This window comes from Eptatretus burgeri, chromosome 17, assembly GCF_056783735.1.
Source record: "Eptatretus burgeri isolate ZD-2024b chromosome 17, Ebu_testis_v1, whole genome shotgun sequence".
NCBI lineage: Eukaryota > Metazoa > Chordata > Myxini > Myxiniformes > Myxinidae > Eptatretus > Eptatretus burgeri.
This window is the reverse complement of record NC_140977.1, coordinates 20,112,348-20,129,314: the sequence shown is the minus strand read 5'-3', so window position 1 is coordinate 20,129,314 and position 16,967 is coordinate 20,112,348. Positions and strand designations below refer to the sequence as shown.

Sequence of the window (16,967 nt, the reverse complement as noted above, 5' to 3'; positions counted from 1 at the left end):
AACTCATCCAAGCTACCCAACTCATCCTTCAAATGTTTTCATAATTCGTCCACAACTTTTTGAAATATCATGCGATATATCGTTTTTGACCAATCATGGAGAACCACTAAAAATGAGAGTACCTGTATACGGATCAATATCCAGATCTTCATCAATATCGAATCAATTCTTCCTTGTCACACACACAACCTGTCCACTAAGGTTCGTCCAAAATCTAACCATAATTTTTTGAGATCACCTGATCACAGACAAACAGGGTTGATCATAGAACAGTACTAACAAAAAACAAAAAACAACAACAAAAAAGAGCAATTAGAGACTGCAAACCCTCGCCAGGAATGCTTTTGTGTGGTGTATTTTGTGTGGCGTTTGTGTAGTGGTGTGTTGCATAATTAATGAGACAAATCGAACTTCCACTTTATAACTGCTGGGAGTGATGACCAGGTACGAAGACGTCTTGCTTTGATCGGACACCTGACCCTGACCCATGACGTTTCTTTTTATTGTTATTCAATTGAATTTAGAATGGGATAAAAAATAAATTCAATTCAAATCAAATGGAAGATCAAATAGGTACAGTCCTGCATTGGAATAATCAGAAGGAACCCAAACAAGCAAAAAGCAAAGATGAAGTCATCAGGAGGAACCTGGATAGGATTCACATTTCAGTTGCTACTTCTCTACCATCAAACACTTCCAGACACAGCCAAGTGAGCCTTATTCAAAAAAAATAAAAATAATAATAACAATAAAAAAACCAAAATACCCCATATCAAAAGTTCAATAATTCTGGCTGCCAGACCATGCATCTGATCAAGTTGAAATTTAAAACCTGTATTCCCCATCACTACGAGATCATAAATGTGAAGTTCCATGTCAATTTGATGAAGTGGTTGCAGAGAAAACATGACTCAATATTTTTCTTCAATGTGACTGCCAAACCATGTGACCTATCAATTATTCCTGAACAAACTTGTACACCCATGGCTTGGGGAACATTTGTGTGAAGTTTCACTTTGATTTGTCCAGCCATTCTGCAGAAAATTTTTAGAGGTTTTAGGGTAAATCCAATATGATGTCATATGTGTGAACCTTCTGTTCCCCATGGATAGGCGATCATACGTGTAAAGTTTCGCCACGATCTGTTCAACCACTTCAGAGAAGAAGATTTTTGAAGGTAAAAAATAATATATATATATGTATATATATATATATATATATATATATGTATATATATATGTATATATATATATATGTATGTATATATATATATATATATATATATGTATGTATATATATATATATATATATATATGTATGTATATATATATATATATATATATATATATATATATATATGTATATATATATATATATATATATCTGCCGAATCACGTGACCGATGACATCAAATTTACGTCTGTAGAACAATTTATCATACAATGTCATAACGAAGGCACCTATAACGTCATCAAAAAAAAATCACACTTATTCCCCATGAGGAGTACTTGCTGTGTGCCAAGTTTAAATTTTTTCCTTGGTGCAGTTTCAGAAATACAGAGGTCTAAAGCTTTTCCGTTTTTGTAACATAGCTGCCACACCACATGACATAATAATTATGATAAAAACATTCTACATGAGTTGTCGCACCTGCGGTGAAAATTTCGTCTCAATCCGACAAGCGGTTGCAGAGAAAAACACAAAAGTTCTGTGCGGAAAAACAAACAAATAAGACAAACAGACAGACAAACACAATATTCTCTCCTTCGCCGAGGGTAAAAGTATAAACTTGGCACATACCAGAAACTATCCAATGGGAATAACATTCGATAATGATGACATCATCGGTGCTCTTATGATGGCAGAATTGGATGTGTCAAATTATTTATCTGATCAGCATGAAAATGTTTGATGGTCATCTATGAAGAAATTTGTCAAGAGGATGAAATTGATGATGTCGTTGTTGATGTGGTGTGGCAGCCATATCTTTTTGGAAAAAGAAGAAGAAAAAAAAATCTGAAATGGCTGAAAAGATCAATGCAAAACTGTGCAAGTGTGATCGACTACCTGGGCAGAAAAAACTTTGATAACAATGATGTCATCAATGATGTGGTTTTGGATAGCCATATTGCATTTCCGCGAAAACTTTTAAAACTCTTTTCGCAAACCTCCAGATTGATGTGAAACTCAACGTGTCATCGTCTAGCTATGGGAATAAAATTTTGATAAATAAATGTCGTTGGTCACGTGGTGTGGCAGCCATATTCGATTAAACAAGCTCAAATGAGGTAAGATCCTCATCCTCTTAACGATGACGTCATAAAAAGGAATATGACGTCATTGTGATGTATCAGGGTTGCGATACATTATCAGTGCTAATGCCCGGCTTGATTCCCGCAAACAAAATTCAAACAGCTTGCCTAGTTTTAGAGATAATGGTAGAGGCGATTTCCATTAGCAGTGATATTATGACGTCAACTTTTTTTCTCGGAAGAATTTCCAAAATCGGAGATGGTTACTGCCTGCGCGTGGGCTTTCTGCATATACATGGCAAGTTTCACGAAGATCCGATGAAAACTCTGGGTTGTGAAACAAAAAATGTCAAAAAATAGGAATGCCGTCATAAAAGTTGATATGACGTCATAGTGATGTATCTATCATATGTGCGGTAATTCTTCTCTGCTGGATGCCCTGTTCGATTCCCGCAAACAGTATTCAAAAAGCTTGCCTAGTTTCGGAGATAATTTTTTAGGCGATTTCCATTAGCGGAGATATTTTGACGTCATAACTTTTTTTCTAGGAGGAATTTTCAAAATCGGAGATCGTTACTGTCTGCGCAGGGTATTTTTACATATATATATATATATATATATATATATATATATATATATATATATATATATATATATATATATATATATATATATATATATATATATATATATATATATATATATATATATATATATACGCCAAGTTTCAGGAAGTTTCGATGAAAACTGTAGGCTGTGAAACAAAAAAAGTCCACAAGAACAACAACGTGAGTAACACTTAGAGATCCTCCACGAGGATTTAAAAAGAAATCCTTTGAAATCTTCTCCGAAACTGCACTGAAACAGTCCAATGCAAATATATTGTTGTGGTTCTGCAAAACAGCATGCCTCCAAGTCTAAGGCAATGGCGCCCAGCATACAGTGATCCCCAGGCAGTTATTTTGTCAGTCTTCGGGCAGTTAGACCTTCCCCTCATGTCTAGTGGGTTAACGGGATGAAGTGCGTTGCGTGGGTCCATTAGCTAGGTCTATTAACTATATCTCTATCTTCTATTCTGATTTATATTCCAACCCTTTCCTTTTAGCCATGGAAAAAGTCAAGCAAGCAAGTACACACGCCATGCAAAATGTGATGAGTAAGAAGCACACTACGATGCCTCCCATGGCTTGAAACCAACAAACTTCCTTCACTATAAACACTACATGCTGTACAGCACACACATGGCACGCCAGTATTTCATTCAAATCTGCGCGCCAATTTTCAACGGCATCTCACCTTACTCACCCCTCACTCACCAAAAACTCACCACTTCGACCACCAACACCTCCCGCACACTGGAAAAATATTCCCGCACCTCCTCGTACCCCTGCATTGATACAATTCGCCACTAAACAGAGGGGTGTTGCATAACTCAGGCTGTACTCGAACCGCGTGATGCGGGGACGAGCAACGGATGTTAATAGCACCCACCGCATCTTGCCGGGAATGTCCCGGGTGAGCATGCGGGATCGATACGACCCTCGTTCAGTCGCCAGAACACAGAAAGATGGGCGGCGAGGAAAGGTCGCGGGAAGAGCGATCTTGGAGTTTGGTACGGAGCTTGGCCGTGTCACGCCGGATGTGCGAATGAGACCGCTTCCAGCCCCAGCAGCCTGGCAGGGCATGGCTAGGGCTTCTGCTACCAAATAGAGAAGCGGGATTCGGGCACAGCACGTCACTTCGGGCCGTCACTCCACCCTTCGCCCGGGGCTTATAAAAGGAGGATGGTGGAACCGCTTGCCCTGTTCTTCGCCTCTCGTCTTCGCCACCTTCTTCTCTGCTCATCTCGAGTTTTCGTTGGCTGCTCCTCGTTGCCTCTTCACTCATGGTTGGTGTGCGACCGAGACGTGCTTATTCTGGAGGACCAGTGTGGAGCGCACGTTGCCACGAGCCCCAGCAAAGTGACTAAGCCGGCGATAACACGCAAACTCTCAAGGTATAAATGCTCAAGCAGAGCGTCTCATGGAGGTACACACTACACTAGCAGACCAATGCATGACTAGGACAGGGATCTTCTGCCTCACGCATCTGCTCTCCTCTCTCTCTCTTTCCACCCCTCTATCTCGTCCCCTTTGTACGCACAAAAGAGCCTGCTTACTGACTCACAATCACATTTTCCTCTGGCCCGACACCGCTCCCCTCATATTGCACTACACCACACCTCCCACTCCCACACCTTAGGCACCAGTATTTCTCCCCCACACCCCCCCCCCAACCGTACTGGGTTGCGTTGGTCAACCGACCGTGCCAGGTATTGCGAGGCCGTTTATCCTCATCTGCTCTCGTTGTTTCTGGCTATCTAATCTTTCTCGAGCTTGTGTGTGTGTGTGTGTGTGTGTGTGTGTGTGTGTGTGTGTGTGTGTGTGTGTGTGTGTGTGTGTGTGTGTGTGTGTGTGTGTGTGTGTGTGTGTGTGTGTGTGTGTGTGTGTGTGTGTATGTGATGGCAGCTGTCGTAGAATAAGTTAAGATTGCAGAAGTTCTAACGGGATAAGTCTGCTTTTGTAAATTGCTTGCCTTTAGTCGCACCCCACAAATTCCTTGCTATCCCTGCTGTACATAATAATAAACCCAATTCACTGTGCCACATACCTTTCCTCACTTGATTGGAAATAAATGCTTTGTATCGAAATGTTACCAGCTCGTTTTTGTCTTTTCCTTCATTGGTCCAGCATGGTTCGTATTCTAGCCTCGCTGGGATGTTATTCCCCAATGACCTGTTTTTATAGACGGTACGTCCTTGAGCAGTTACGCTCGGCTGAATCTGATCCGGTAAGGTGATCCAGTTTGAACAAGGCGTACTGAGGGTGTGTACCCCGGTAATTAGATCACGTGACCATTAGGTAAACGGTATTTATTAGACGGAGGACTCTAATTCACGTGGTTGAGTTATTGGCTTCACGGTCGATTAGTGACCCACCACGTCATGAAGTTATTCATGTGCGATGGCCTGCGATTCCGGAGAGTCTGGTGGGAACCAGAGGTAGCTTCCCCCCTCGTGGTCTTCTCACCCCCGACCCCCCAGGTCCGCAATATTATATATGTATACATTTTTTTTTTCAAGGAGAGGAAGAAGGCGCTTCCAACCAAAAGTAAAAACTTGATCGACTCCGCTAATTTGAGCAAAAAAAGCGAGAGCAGACCCAGTCTGGGGGCAATATTTCGCCGGCTGTACAGCCGGCTTCATCAGGAACAATAGACCCCAGGCCTCGACACGTGTCCGGTTTCTTTTTGGATACGACCGCTCATTTTCTGTCACGTGCTGGTGCTCGAGGTCAAATGGAGTGCTTTATATTTTAATTTTTAATTTGCAAAAGCAAAAACTGTGGTGTATTGGCATGGAGCGTTGAGGGGGCGTGGAGGAGTTGTGATAATAGTCACGTGTCTGCAATGCATATAGCTGTTCGCGCCCGCTAGAGGCTCGTAGTAGTGTACATCTGGGAAAGCAATAAACAGAGTAAGGACAACCCTCACGACTCTCCGTGCCTCACTGCTCCCCGGACATTACATTGGCGACAAGGATGTTTCGGATCGACGCGTACAGAGTGCCTGTTTTCCTCGGCATTGACTTTGAGTCGTTGCCAGAGCAATTGGATTGTCAGGCGCACAGAGCGCCGGGAGAATCAGCGCAGCTCGCGCGGTACGAGTTCGATCACATGGCAAGGAGCCCAGAGGAGCGCATCGCGAGTTTCGCCGAGCGGGTGAGGAATCTCGCCGTCGCCTGCAAATTCACGTCGAGTGAACGGCAGGCCGGGCTCGAAGATCGTTTTAGTTCTGGTTTGCAAGAGTCGGAAATGGTTTCTGCAATTCCACGGCTAAAGGACGAGGACATTACATTCAACTCAGAAACGGCGTCGGCCGTCAAGCAGACTCTGACAGATGTCCGAGCCCTCACTGGCCAGAGCATGACAGGTGATCCGGAGGTCCGCACGATGTACCAAGCGCCCACGACCACACGCACAGTCTTCGGTGCGGGCCATGGCCAAACGTTGCAACGCGGCCAGTCGGATGACGATCTGAATACTCAGGGACATCTACGGTGTGTGTGCCAAGTGTCATTGGCCACCATAACGGTCATGGATGGTGATGTACGAGGCGACCCCAGCGACGCGGGGCGAGACCTACACCCGGTACGATGTTTTGTGCATGACGTACGCTTTTACGTCCCAGGTCGAGACCTGCAGCCTGTGCGTGGTTTTGTGGATGGAACGCCGATCATGTTTCAAGTTGATGCCGGAGTGGCGGTGTCGATTATAAGCGAGCGCACCGCTCGTGCACTCCCCGGTCTACGACTTTTCAGGTCTACCCTCGCGTTGCACACGTATACCGGTGAAGCGCTACCAGCGGTTGGCAGGGCACACGTCTTGGTCGCCCATCAAGGTCAGCGGGTCGAGCTCTCGCTGTTCGTGGTGCAAGGGGAGGGCGTCCTGCCCTTTTAGGTCGGAGCTGGTTGGCCCGCATTCAACTAGACGGGACGGCACCAGCCAGTGGCCTTGGACGTCCCGTGCCGAGCCGATTAGAGAGTCGTGGGAGGAGGTTCCTCTTTCGGAGTTCGTACCTCCAGGTGCGCCTGTGTCTCCTTCGGGCCCCGTACCTCCGTTTGGGCCCGGGCCTCCCTCGAGACCCGAGGGTGAGGTCCCGGTGGCAGGGGCCGCGGCGATACAACATTGGTGTCCGTTCATTGCTTCCTGCAACTACGATATACGGTTCCGGAGCAACGGGGAGCATGCCAGCTGCGACGGGCTCTCGCGCTTGCGTTGTGCGGAGGGTCCACCTTCGTCTGGATCAACCAACCGGGTTGATGTGTTGGCACTGGGCCAGGTCCAGGATGGGCCGGTCACCGCCAAGCAGGTTGCGGTGGAGTCAGCTCATGATACAGTGCACGCCCGTGTCGTTCAGGCGATTTCAACAGGGGATTGGAGCGAACCGGTCGCATCCGAGAGAGTTCGCGGTTCGCGACCATCGACGTGTCCTCTTCAACGTTCAGATAAGGACCTGAACGCAAGTCGCCTCAATGTCGTTACAACCAAGAGGCTTGCACGCAGCGTGGTTCATTATTTGTTAATTGTTGTATGTTTGATTCTCGCAGCACGAGTGATTAAGCGTGGCATTATAAAAGCAAATGTCGACGGTCCGCGTGTGAGCAAACTGTTTGATTGGGATCAATGCTTTCTTTGACGTGAAGAACTTGCGGATGATCGTTGCGAATAAAGAGGTCTTCCAGATCCTGGTCTTCGATGGCAGTCCGCAGTTCGCTTCAGTCTCATGTGTTAGAATTATACGGTGGGAACGCGCGGTACGTAAAGAGAAGTTTGCATCTGCGCAGACGATGTTTCTGCTGTTGTACAACATTGCTATGCATCCAGCCAACGCTGATCGTCTATATGGACGTGCGTTGAAGTCTCAGCTGGATTTGCTGCGACCTAAGGGGTCGGCGGCAGGGGCGGTGTTGCGCCCGGCGCTGGTGCGCGATTTTGGTGTGGGACAGCTGGTAGTGGAGCCGGATAATTGCCTGGTTCGGGTTGATGGCGGGGAGCCGGGGCAGGTTCACTGTTCAGCGTCACCCCCCACCCCTGATATTGCCAAGGTCAGACGTGCCAGGCGCCATGGAGCGCAAACCTCTGATCTCGCCAAGATCAGCCGTGCTGGCGCCCATGGGGCTTGCATGCTCGGGGTGCTTACCTGATTCGGTCCTGTCTGAGGGAGATGAGCCAACTTGTCGACTGGGGGCATTTGATGGTGCCGGGGGAGGTTCGCCTGGGGTGTCACCTCGACCTCGCCGGAAGGCGTGTAAGCATGGGCCGTCTGGGGCGCTATCTACCCGGGGCGGATCGAGAAACCTGGGTTTTTGGATGTTTAGTGTTCTTTTTTTTTTCCACCAGTTGTTTTTTGTGTCACGGTGCCAATGCTTTTTGATTAGTGTCATGTTATCATTTTATATTGTCATTTTGTAATCATACTTTTAGGAGGGAGGAGTGTGGTGTATTGGCATGGAGCGTTGAAGGGGCGTGGAGGAGTTGTGATAATAGTCACGTGTCTGCAATGCATATAGCTGTTCGCGCCCGCTAGAGGCTCGTAGTAGTGTACATCCGGGAATGCAATAAACAGTTACGACAACCCTCACGACTCTCCGTGCCTCACTGCTCCCCGGACATTACAAAAACAAATGTCAAATCACATCATTGAAGGGGTGCTCTGATCTTTTTTGTTTTTATTTACATGTGATCTGGTGTTGTATGTGTGTGAGTGAATACGTGTGCGCTTGTTGTTGTTTTTGTGTTTCCTGTTAGTTGTGTGAGTGTTGGGGTTCTCGTTGGGTGTGGATCTGTTGTTTTGGATTGGGTGTTTGTTGCACACCTTATGCAGCCGTTTGCACCATCCAGTTTTTGCCATTTGCATTGAGGTGTGTATTGTGTGGGGATGTCTACCATCTCCCTTGTTAGGCCACCCTTCCGGCTATTCACGTGCCATGCTTCCAAAATAAACCTGTGTGGTTTGTTTGTTAGTGTCTAGGACACGGGTCCCATCAAAGTCAAATTTATGGCCAGATATCAGGCAATGACGTGCTATGGCTGACTGGGTCATTTTCCCAAGCCTAATTGCTCTGTCATGTTCATCGAGTCATTGTTTCAAATTCATTCCAGTTTCACCAATGTTGAATTGGTCACAGTCTTTGCATGATGAATGGTAAACGACTCCAGATTTATCACCAGTTGGAATTGGGTCCTTCAGTTTTGAGATAACATTACGGATGGTGCATAGAGGCTTGTAGACTACACCAATCCGTGCACCATGTACTATCCTGCCAATCCTTTCTGAAAGGCCCGGGTAGTATGGCAGTACACAGTGGCCAAGAGTGCCTGGCTTCTTCCGTTCTGTCCTTTTTGGTTCTTCCAAAGTGGGGAGTATCCCCTTGTTGTACCCATTTTTGAGCAGGACTCCTCCAACTAATCTGATTTCTTTAATTGCCTCAGCTTTGGAAGATGACACCGTCCATGCCTGAGCTGCTAAGGTCTGTGCTGCACTGCGTTTGTGGGAGATTGGGTTGCAGGAGTTAAAATTCAGTAATCTGCTGGTGTGGGTTGGTTTCCTGTAAACCGAAGTCTTTGGGGAGACGTCAGGCTTACGGTGAACCTCCACATCCAAAAATGCCAATTTGTTTTCTTTTTCAATTTCCATTGTGAAGTTAATGCTGGGGAATACCCGGCTAAGTTGTCCCAGTAGGTGGTCTACCATGTTTGTACGCACAATGACGAAGGTGTCATCTACATATCTGTTCGAGTACCCTGGGAGTCAATTCTCATGAGACTCAAATATCGATTTACGAGTTCCTCCATCACCAGGTTAGCTACAACAGCAGAGACCGGTGAACCCATAGCTGTGCCAATAATTTGTCAGTCGTGTGCACCGTCATCAATGAAGGTTGTGCTGTTCAGACACATCTCCAGCAAGCTTGCAATATCTTCAGGTGTTAGTTTGCTGTTTTGACAAGCCATTTTCCAATCGTTTGAATGTTTCAACCGGTCGAGTTTGACTTACACCGCAAGATCGACTGGAATGTTGGTGAAAAGGGAAACAACATCGAAAGATACCATCGTCTCATCATCTTGGATTCTAAGCTATCTTATTCTTTGGACAAATTCACCAATATTATTAACCATTTTATCAGTCTTTTCTACAAGTCTGCCAATGATATGTGCAAGAAAGCCTGACAATCGGTAAGATGGTGCATTGACGGAGAACACGATGGGTCTCAGAAGGACATTGGCTTTGTGGATCTTGGGAAGACCATACAGTCTGGGTGATGAACCATTGCTGCAGTAAAGCAAATTGTAGTCCTGGTTGCCCAGCCTGCCTGCTTGTTTTAGCATGGACAATTGTGTGTTCAAGGACCGTTGTTGCTTTGGAGTTGGATCATCAGGTAATTATTGATAAGTCTTAGCATCCTCCAGTAGCGATATGACTTGACCATGGTATGATGCCTTCTCCATTACTGCCACTGCGCTGCCCTTGTCGCTGGTGCAAAAATAAAATCAGTCCTGTTTCTGAGACTTTTCATAGCCTTCTGCTCTGGTACTGAGAAGTTAGGTTCAAGTTTACTCATGTGAAAAAAGGCTCCGATGGTCTGAGCCACACGGTTCGTGATGGTGGTTTTCTCCTCTACCGGTAGATTGGTAATGTGGGACTCCACACTTGCAACACTTGGGGCCACAGGTATGGATTCAGGGGTTATGCTGAAATTTAAACCTTTCCTTAGGACCGACATTACAGCATCTGATAGTGTTTTGTTCGGACCTAAAAAGCACTCCTCCATTTGACCTCAAGCACCAGCACACGACCGGAAATGAGCGGTTGTATCGAAATAAAAACCAGACACATGCCGAAGCACAGGGTCTGTTGTGCCTGATGAAACGTTGCCCTGAAACCAGGTCTGCTCTCGCTTTTTCCTAAAATTTGCTGAAACAATCGAGTTTTTACTTTTGGTTGGAAGCACCTTCTTCCTCTTTAAAGAAGAAGCCTCTTCGCCTTCTTCTTCTTTATATTGTTACGGCTGTGGAAATTCGCATTACACCATGAAGGGCCCGTAAGTGAGATATCTCTAAGTACATGTGTAGTTAGCCCAAACCCGTTGTATAGAGGGAATTTATGCAATTCATCTGGGCTGCGACGCTTTGAGTTAGCCATTTTTTCTGTTCTATCTATTTTGAACCAACCATATCTCAACCGTCATCACACAACAACCACGCCACCGCCACCATCTACGCTCCCACATCATCGCATCACTGCCATTCCTAAACGGCACCATAACCATCGAACCACCACCGAAAACCCTCCACCACCTTCACCTCTCTCCTTCTACGGCCATTCCCGCACCACCTGTGAACACTGAACGTCGGGCTGTCTCGGGCCCGTTCAGCGATTGGTGCCGAAAGCACCGAGCCGCGAGCACGAATAGCAGCCTTTCCAAGGGGAAAATTCGGATCAAAAACGCTACACGCCCACTTCTCCTCTGTCCAATTAGCGAGCGCGGGGTGGCTTAACCCTGCCTCCAGGCGCGTGTGTGTGAAGTCGATATATGCAAATTCTAGGATCAGGGGAGGTTCACGCCCCCGTTTCCTCCGACCAATGGGCGAGCGTGGCTCCGCCCCCAAGGTCATTCTGATCCGAATATTTGCATATACGCTGCTCCTGCCCACCTATAAAAAGGCGAGGGCAAGGCAAAAAGAGTGGCAGAGTCGGGTCGGGAGAGTGTGGAACGAAGAAGAGTTGCAGGAAGAGTTGAGTTCGGGAGTTGCCTGAAGAGGGTCGTCGAGAATTGGCTGTTCGGGACGCGTTGCGTTGCATTGGTGAAGTCGAGGCGAGTGCGCGCGGTGGAACTGCAGGCAAGGGAGCTCGGGTCCGAGGCGAGAAGGACGGCGGTCGGCGACAAGGTTACGGTGTGGGGGATCGCTCGTCTCGTCGTGGGACCCAAGCCAGCCAGCCATCCCCCTCCCCCAGGGCATCAACAATTCCCCCTTTCCCCCGCGCTGAGATAGTGCAAAACGGGGCCCCGTTCCCACCCCCACACATGGTGCCAACGAAACCCGCCAAGGAGCACGGAGTCGGGGCACAGCCGCGCGGCCACATTTGCGGCTCGCCCGCCAACGCGTCACGAGGACGCGGGTAGGACCCCCCCGGTCTCGCGGACCTGGCCGCTCCTCCAGGCCACGCGCACATTTGGCCTACAGGCCTGTCTGCCTCCTTGTCTATGAGGACTCCTTGTCTATGTCAATATTGTCTATGTCTTCTTTCCTTTGTTTTTGTGTAAATGTGTGTTGGCGCCATCTGTGAAGTAAAGCTGTATAAGTGTTGCCGTGTGTGCGCGTAGTCGGTATTAACTCTGCATCGTTGGTGCTTTTATTGTTTTGGTTGCTTTATGTGCATTTTGACTGTATGGCTGTATATACGTGCTTTCCGTGTGCCGGGAAATAAATGTGCATTGTGTGAACTGTTTTCCCGTTTCGCTTCGTCTTTTCCGAATTGAATCTCCATCCTGCTTCACGTGAAGGGTTCGTAGCGGGTGCAAGATCCCGATAATTAATCTGAACCGTCGAGGTCGACGATAACACCGCTTGGTTATCCCGAGAGTACGGAACGGGCCACCCAAGCGGCTCGTGTCCGGAGTCGACCTGCGGCGAGGTATGATCGCCCGGTTTACCATCCGCGTGGGTACTTAGGTAGGTCGAGTTTGGCGAACAACCCTATCCTACGCGCGTGGCCGATTGGCACGATTGTGGTGAGGTCGAAAGGCCCACCCGTGACTGGCTCCGGGCGATAGTTCCCGGAGGGTCACGACGGAATTGTCCGTCCGGTGGGCGACGTGCCGCGATCCGAGTTACGTGGCCGTCCGCACGTCGGCGGGCGCGAATTCGCAACACTGGCGTCAGGTCGTGAGATACAAACCCATCCCCCTCCTCGCAACACTGGTGTACAGGAGTGTGGGATTCAAATCCACCCCGGGATTTGGGATTCACGGGAATCGGTTCAGGGGTGAGAGGAGCGACCCCCGATTCCCTGCAAATTACGAGCGATCAAAATTAACCCCTTACGAGAAATAAGATGGAGTCTCAAGGCGAGCGGGAGCCGGGGGTATTAGAAATGGATGTAGAATGTGTAGAATCCATGGTCCAGGATGAAATCCCCATGCAGGAAATGCTTGTTGTGCAGGATGAACTCCCCCAACTGAACCCAGAGCGCGAAATGAGCGCGGCGGCAGCCGCGGCGTATGACACCTTCCCTCCCCCTCTCCACCAAAACCCCGCGATCCGTGCCGAATGGGCTCAGCCGAGTGCACTCGAAATGATTTTGCAAGCCATAAATGAATTGAAAACGAATGCGCAACAAATGAAAAACGAAATAAAAGGCATGAATGCGAAAATGGAAGAAATGCGGGGTGAGACGCAGAACTTGGGCCGAAGCCTGCAGGCGGGCATGAAGGTAATAACAGGGGAGCTCAAAATGGCGACGCCACGTGTGGGAGCGAACAAGCTGGGAGGGAGTGCAACAGTTGTCAGGCCCGCAATGGAGGCGGGTGAGGACGAAATAATTTGGGAGACGTGTTGGGGGAGACTTGTAAAGGTGACGGAGAGAGCAACTGTGACGGAGACGTGCACGAGGGAGATAAGACACGAGGTGAAAGGAATTGGGAGGGAGAGAAAAGAACAATGACGACGGAAAGCAAGGATGAGGTACGCGGAGATCGTGAAAGAGCAAGGAGTGAAACAGAGGGAAGGATGGGAGCGACTTAAGGAGAAAGCAAGTTTGGCCTACGTAAAGATAAGGGAAAGACGCCAGAAAGAAGCAGCGACTAATAGACACATGGAGACAACAGAAACTAATAAATGTACAGAGACACAGGAGATAGAGGGTGAATTGGATGGGGTTAAGGACGAGCACACACATTGAGGTAGTGGAGGACCATGAGGGGGAGCTGGCGGACTGTTTGGGGACCCGCTGCGAGCAGCTGGACAGCCTCCTCCAGGAATGAGGGGAGGGAGTATGCCCCCTTGAGGTGACTCACGACCAGGTGAGTTCGGTCGTGTTGAGCGAGTTTGAGGGGACGGGTGCTGCGGACGGGTGCACGCCGAGCTTGGGGGGTATAGAGGCCCCGGAACCCCTTGTGGGGACATGAATCCCCAGTGTGGTTGTCCCGGTGTGTGTGATGCAAGGTGTGAGTGCAGCCCCGTGTGTGAGTGGTGTGGTGGCAAGTGTGCTGAAGAGCGTGCTTCTCAGCACGCCGTGTGTGAAAGGGGCACCGCAGGTGGAAGGAGCCACCTGTGCAAGGGGATGGATGGCACGAGTGAGTGAGCGGCCGAGTGTGAGGGAGACAGTGTGTGTGAGGTCGCGGTATGTGAGGGAGATGTCGGTCGGCATGCGGGAGCATGCAGCCGCGTCTCCCGATGTGAATGTGATGGAGTGGAGTGTGAGCATCGTGACACGCAGGTGTGCATGGAGTGAATGGCGACGACAACGACAATTGAGAGACAAGGACCGGGTAGCGGCCGTAGTTTCAATGGGGACCGTGCCGGGTTAACCCAGCGGCGAGCGCGAGGTCCGTGCTGTGCAACGCACGAGGCCGCCACGTGCTCGGCTGCGGGAGTGAAGCCCGGTCCGGAAACAAGCGCGGTGAAAAGCGATCAACAACGTGCCCAGCCGTGAGGTGAGTAAGGACTGTCAGACGCTCCGGTGTCTCCTCTCCTGCCTTCCCGACTTCCGCTTCATCCTCTCAGTTCCTCTCTCTGTCGAATCACCTTTTCTTTCTCGGCCGATGGCAGACTCGACCCTCAGGTTCGGTGTTCTCTCCTGGCTGATTCACCACTGCCTTTCCTTTTTCTTTCTTCTCCAAGCTGGCTGCCGTCCCTCTCACGGCAGAATCCTCGACGTACAAGTTGGTTCAGCGTCTCTCCCGGCAGATCCAACACTGTGCCTCCTTCGTTCGCTCGCTTTGAAGCGACTCCGAGCACGCCTCGAGAACCCGACTGTTCTTCACACACGAGGACGCCTTCTCTCAGCGACTCCGTTTTCCAAACTCTCCAAAACTGAACCTGAGCCTGAGGTTTCATTTTCTTTCTCCCTTCACGAGCACACCTCTCTCGGCGAAACCGACAAACTCCTCCCCCCTCGCGTCACTTCCTCCCTCTAACCACACCCTCTCTCCAGGCCACACCCCTCAGCCGACTGGGAGGGGCCTATCCCGGGATGGGGTAGGAATACGAGGGAGTTCTTGTGTCACCACCACTGTACGAACATAAAACAGGCTTTTACACCTCCCGACACACATATAACGTCTACTTTACCAAACAACCTAGCCAAACAGGCATTTAATGGGGGATCTGAGCTAATCCTATACAGTAAGTCCTCGCTAACCGGAAGTTCGCATATCGTAGTTTCGATTATTCGTAATTTAGTTTTAATGACTAATTTTTCAATTATCGCAAACATTTTATGCCTATCGTAATGTCATTGCAAGGAAAATAGCAAAAAAAGTTTCAAACTGCCTGCAAAAAACAACAATCACACAGGATGCGCATAAACACACTTTCACTTTACTGCGCATGTACTGTATGCTGTACTGTACTGTGTTCTCTTCACGCTCACCTGCATACCTTCCAGTATGAATCCCCAGCGACCCGCAAGTCTTTTGCCGAGCACACCTCGTTTCAAGAGACAACGAAAGGCTGTCACATTGAAGGTGAAATTGGATATAATTAAAAGACATGAACGAGGTGAAGGGACAACGGAAATCGGCCGCGCGCAGCAATCGCTGCATCGACTGTACATTCGATCGTTCAAAGTTCGGCAAAGATAAAGAAAATATCACAGATTGCGACCAGTTCGAGTACAACGACACTAACGAGAATGAGAGATGGTGCCATGCACAACATGGAGCGTTTATTATGTGTGTGGATAGAAGATCAAACTAAACGTCGCATGCCTTTATCTCTTGCTGTGATACAAGAAAAAGCGTGTAGTTTGTGGAACGATTTAAAGAAGAAACAGGAATCTGAAGGAAAGGGTGAAGGCGCAGAGACCTTCACAGCTAGCCGAGGCTGGTTCATGAGGTTTTGTCATCGCGCCAACCTCCACAACCTGAAGTGTAGCGGTGAGGCAGCAAGTGCGGACCATGCTGCCGCATCAGAGTTTCCAGCAAAGTTGAAGAAGATAATTGAGGAGGGGGGTTACTCACCGAAGCAAGTCTACAATATTGACGAAACCGGATTGTTTTGGAAAAGAATGCCCTCCCGTACATACATCGCACGAGAAGAAAAGACTGCTCCAGGGTTTAAAGCAGCAAAGGACAGGCTGAACTTATTACTCGGTGGAAATGCAGAAGGGGATGTAAAACTCAAGCCGCTTCTTGTTTACGTTTCTGAAAACCCACGAGCGCTAAAGGGTTGCCTCAAGCCACAACTTCCCGTAATATGGCGGTCAAATACAAAGGCTTGGATGACTGGGGCATTGACCCACGATTACGTGATCAATTACTTCTCCAATCATGTTGAGAAGTACTCCAAGGAGAACAACATTGACAACAAATCTTTGCTGCTTGTAGACAATGCTCCTGCCCATCCTCAGCAAATGGAAGACTGGTGTGAAAACGTGCAGGTAGTATTTTTACCACCAAATACTACCTCACTTTTACAGCCTATGGATCAGGGAGTTATTGCTGCTTTTAAAACCTATTATGTTAAGCATACCATACTGCAGCTTATCAAAAAAACTGATAAGGACAAGCTATCAATCAAGGAGTTTTGGCGAACATACAACATAAAAATGGCTTTGGAAAACATTAAGGATTCATGGGCGGAGGTGAGTGCTTCCACAATGAACGCTGTGTGGAAGAAAGTGTGGCCTGAGTGTGTCCACAATTTCACGGGGTTTGCTGATGTTCCGTTGATTACAAGTCAAATTGTAGACCTGGCGCAGGAGGCTGGTTTTGAAGAGGTTGACGAAGAGGACGTGGATGACTTACTGGAGTCTCATGCAGAACCCTTAAGCAATGAAGATCTTATGGAGTTGGAACAGCAGTGGGCTCTTGAGGAAGAAGAAGATGCTGTGACACCTTCATCCGAGCATCTCACCATGAAAAACCTCAGCCAAATCCTCAGCTCGTTTGAA

The 16,967-nt window shown here is 48.3% G+C and overlaps 2 protein-coding genes across 13 annotated transcripts in view; both read right to left on the bottom strand.

The window, feature by feature from the left end:
- LOC147009491 (uncharacterized) overlaps positions 1–16,967 on the bottom strand; it is a 97,829-nt gene that overhangs the window by 7,846 nt on the left and 73,016 nt on the right. The window lies entirely within an intron of this gene.
- Positions 1–16,967, bottom strand: part of LOC147009492 (uncharacterized) — a 170,951-nt gene that overhangs the window by 92,254 nt on the left and 61,730 nt on the right. The gene's annotated exons all lie outside the window — the stretch shown is intronic.